The following is a 5,146-nucleotide window of genomic DNA, read 5'->3' as shown; positions in this document are numbered from 1 at the left end:
TGCCTACCATTTTGAGGATTTGTTTGATGAGGGAGTTGGAAATACAACTACACAAGATGAAATTTATTCCTTCCCTAATGTCTAGATAAGTAGATAAATTACTCCCTTAAGAGCTCATTCAGGGCTTGAACAATATTGTAACACACCCTTTTTTGGCCCGAGAGGGGTTTAGTCATAATTTGACTATGACTTATTGTTGATTAGAGAGATCGGTGATACTTAAGGTATTAGATGTAACTATAGGGGTAAAACGTCAATTTTGGCCTAGTTGTACTTACGAGCAATTTGTGAAGGGTTATCGCACTGTTGACTGGTTATATCCAATGGACACAAAAATATATCTGTAGTGTGAAGAGTGTCGGTCTTTAGTGGAGTGACCGACAGTTAATGGATGTTGAGCAATTTAATTAAAGGAATTTAATTAATTAGTCAAGTATCATTGGATCTTTAATCTCCAGGTCCATAAAGTCCCCGCGATAGCTCAACTGGGATAATTGAGAATCAATTTAATTTTGGATTAATTTTAATTGTTCAAAATTAATTGAGAGAATTAATTATATATGATATAATTAATATAATATATTTGATACAATATTATATAAAGTTTATTTGAGAGGAAATAAATATTTTAATGTGATTCAAATATTGGTTATATAGATTAGATTCATATAACCAAATTTAATAGAAATTTGATTTATATTAAATACTATAAATTATTGAGAGAAAATACAAACTATAAGTCATATTGTATTTGATATAATATAAACTATAGGTTATGTGCTATATTTTGATATAACATATAGTTATTATATTATTATTTAAATTTAATTTAAAATTAAAGGGCGGGAGCTATAAATAACTTCCCTCCCCTATTTTCTCTCTAAAATAACGTGTGGTTATGGAAGTTAGCATAAATAAAAATTTTCCATCTTCTTCCCTTTGCTTCTTATGCAAAGAACTCTAAGATTTTTTCTAGTAGCACACTGAAGATCTCTCCCTAAAAAATTCCTCTCATCTCTATCTTTTCCCTCACTCCCAAAAAATAAATATCACAGAGCCCACAAAACTTCTGTGATTGTCAAGCCCTTATGAGAATACAAAGGTTTCTATTGTGGTGGTGTCTACCTTTTTTGGTTTCAGGTTGCTGTTTTTGTTTGTGATCAAAATGAGAATTCGTGACCAATCATGTCACAATCCGTCCCAGACTACCCTCTGAGCCCGAGAAAGGGCATGACTGCAGCAGTTATCAACCTTTTTGTTGACACTTATTGCCTAAAAACTCTTGTGGAAATAACTCTGATACCAATGTATAAATTTAACAATCAACTGATTAAATAGGCCCATTTTATTACAACAATATAACATTTATACAACAACAAGATTTAATTACAAGTTTACAACATCAACTGTAAAACCTTCCGGAAGTGTAACTGTGGCACGTGGCAGACCTTGACCTTAGCAGCACCCTGGAACTCCTCACCTTTTGCTACCTGGGAGGGGGAAGGGGAACATAAAACATGGAAAACATGAGCTATAAAGCCCAGTGAGTGGTGCATTTAGATTAACAAATAACTTTGTTAACAGAAATATACTTGTGAAAAGCAATGCATAATCAACAAGAACATTACCACAAGTTCAATATTGTTTTCCACCGCTGGACAATCCCTAGCTCAACCGCTGGTTAAAACAATCAACCCTAGCTTAACCGCTGGTTATCACATAATAAAAAATCCCCAGCTTTACCATTGGTTATCCCTGGCATGATCCTACATTTTTTCCAGTACTTTCACACGTATACTAAGACAACAACAATTCCTGTGAAAACTTTCCCTGTACCCTATTATCCCGCCAATATGCACATCGACTATTTTTTCACTAGCTATGCTTAGGTAACTTGACTATATTTTCCACTGATCGTCACCGACTATCATTTCCTGCCGACCGAAGCCGACTATATTTTCCTACCATATACCTTTTCAAGCATGCTAACTATATATCCCAGGTACAATTTCAGTTTCCAAAACAAACATACAAACAATATCTTAACAAGCATAGTAACAAGATAAAAATATATCCTTGATCATGCCAATTTAACATTATCCCCTATATATATATTTACCTATATATAGAAATTACATCAACAATACAACACAATAACCACTCACCTTGGTTGGTTAGGAACTTTCCTTTCCGAAATTCCTTAAGTTTCCTTGGTTTCCCTTTTGAACCCTAAATTCTAGATTCAAATATTAGCTTAGATTACTCATAGTTCCCGACCTTATTTTAAGATTTTTCCTTCTGCAAACATGTTCTAAAATTTCTCAGGAAGCTTACTATAAATTCTTAGCTAATAACTCCTCTTGGTTTGGCCGGAAACATCAAAACATCAAGACTGGCCCAACTTACACGATAGCTCGACCCCTCTATCTTGTCCTCACTTTCTAGCCCGATTCCTTGGAGCTTCTTCTCCAGCACCCTATCCTGAATACTAGACTCCTTTAGCTTTCAGATGGCTTTGGAATCATATCAAATGCACGAGTATTCCGGGAGAACTCCTCGTTCCAATTTGATGCTACTTCCTGTCTTTTCTGTTCGACAGCATCTCCCCTCTTGGAACTTCTTGACCAACGCATGGTCTTGCTACCAACGCATGGTCTCCTTCCAATACACTCTTCTTTATGTCCTTTGAAGAGAATTGAGTGAAGTCCTTGGCCCTATTAATAGGCATCCAAGATTGCTCCCTGTTCGATAGCTCCTACTTGGCCGCAGGCCCAAGTGTCTTTTCTTCATACCATCAACGCATTCTTACATCAGCGCAAGCCAAAGTGTTTTCTTCTCCTTTCACCAATGCATAGCCCTCAACTTTGCATGTCTTCTTATGCATCCAGATCTTTTACTTAAGGCTTAAGAATTCCTCCTAACAAGCCACATGTTAGGATGACGTCCTTGAATGCGTCCATCCTTCATATATGTTCATCCTTCATATGCGTTTATCCAACTTCATATGCATTCACAAACCCTTGGATGTTCAACGCATAGTATGCCATCAGTGCATAGTTGGCCATCAGCGCATAGTCTATAATCAACGCATAGTGTAATCATCAACGCATAGCAACCCTTGGTTCCCCTTGGTTTTCAACACAGCACCATCGCAACCCAACTTACTCAGTCATTGCAAGCCTTAATCATCACAAGAGCCAACCACCATGCATCCAACCTAGCTCATCGCATAGCCCATGTCCAACGTGTCCATCGCGTAAGCCATCGTCAACCTCCAACGCATTGCAAGGTCGCACGACACCAACGTATGGCCTCGTCCGGCCGCATCGACTTACCATGGCTCGCTCGGCCGCATCGACGCATAGGCGCTTGGCACGGTCTCTGGCGTTGACGCATAGGCGCTTGGCATGGGCGCTTGGCTCTGACGCATGGGCGCTTGGCTTCGACGCATATGCGCTTGGCATGGGCGCTAGGCATCGACGCATACCACCCTCCCGCGCTTTCCTTGCCCCGCGTCCTAGCTTACCCCATGCATCCTCGCATGCCCGCGTGCCACCCTAATGCATCACCCTCGGCTTCCTTCCTTCAACTACATACCACCCTCCAATGCATCCATTGAGCCTAATGCGTTGGTCTCTAAGGCATGCGTCATTCCCACTTCAACTTCTCCCTTGGCCCAAGTAATCTCTCCAAGATCTTATGGCCAACACATGACAATGCCTAGTCCAACACTCAGTCAATTTTCATCAATTTAAGCTTAACTCAAAGATAATCAAGGAAAATCTATTCAACGCTTAGAAATTTCCTTCATTTCAACATAGGATTTAACTTTTACTTAGTTAATTTTCTTAACCACCTGCTTAAGTAGGAATAATGGAAATCTGGGTTTCACAAATCAAGACAAATTCATAAAGATTCATGGCTTCAAAAGTAAGTGTGATTAACCATGAGTTCCTTCTGTATTGTATCTAAAGCATGTTATAAATTTTGTAAAAGTGCATAATGTAATTCTCTGTGAATTTAAAATGGGACACGATTCGCGCTTCCGTATCGGAGCTCTCAGTCCTTCACGAGGAACATTTGGGTCAGTCATAATCTAGAATAAAAAACAAAGAAGAAATTAAATGAAATAATGAAAACATTGAAAGATATTTAGATAAAACATATCTCTAGATATATACATTTCGTCGTTCAAAAGAAGAAATAACGTCACAAATATGAAGATGAGAATTCGAACCTACAATTTCTTATGAAAATATCGATGTCATAAACACTAAAGAAATCGACAAGAGAAGAAATATATATATATATATATATATATATGTATATATGTATATGTATATATATGTATGTATGTATATGTATATATATGTATATATGTATATATATGTATATATGTATATATATATGTGTATATATATGTATATGTATATATATGTATATGTATCTATATCTATATCTATATCTATATATATATATGTTCTGATACCATTTGGCATGAATCATCAAGAATTGGACATGTGATGAGCATGTAGCATGAAATAGATGGAGTTTGTGGAAGCAGGCATGCTTGACACGTGGCAAAGAGAGAAATGAATTGATGATTGTTATGGAATGGGAAATTGTGAAGAATATTTTGAGAGATATGATGATTGTATAGAATATAAAATTATTAAGAATGATGAGTATATTCGTATTGATGAGACAATAGTTTAATATAATAGATATGTTTGAAATAATGATGAAAACTTTTGGCAAATCGAAATATAATAAAAGAAGACTAAAGTAGTTGTTGAAATTATAAAATTTGGTAAAGAAAATTTGATGTAAATAAAGTAGTTATTGGAAATATTAAAATACTAGGAACTTACTTAAATTTTGTTGGAGAAATGAAGAACTCTTTATTTTATTTCACAGAGTACAGATTCTCTTGTTCTTCTCTCAAGGTAAAGACTCAAGAGATTCGGAAGAAAAACTTATCTCCATATATATATATATACACATAACGGTAAATTTAGTCTTTTTTTTCTTTGTGAACTTAAAAACTAATAAAGGTCTAACCAATAATTAAAAATAAAACTATTTAAGAACAAAATGACAATATTAAGTTCAATCACATACCTCTTATTAAGGGGAAAAAACCATA

This window comes from Benincasa hispida, chromosome 11 (genome assembly GCF_027475165.1).
Source record: "Benincasa hispida cultivar pf3 chromosome 11, pf3_genome.v1.1, whole genome shotgun sequence".
NCBI classification, from domain to species: domain Eukaryota; kingdom Viridiplantae; phylum Streptophyta; class Magnoliopsida; order Cucurbitales; family Cucurbitaceae; genus Benincasa; species Benincasa hispida.
Note: the sequence above shows the minus strand (reverse complement) of the source record.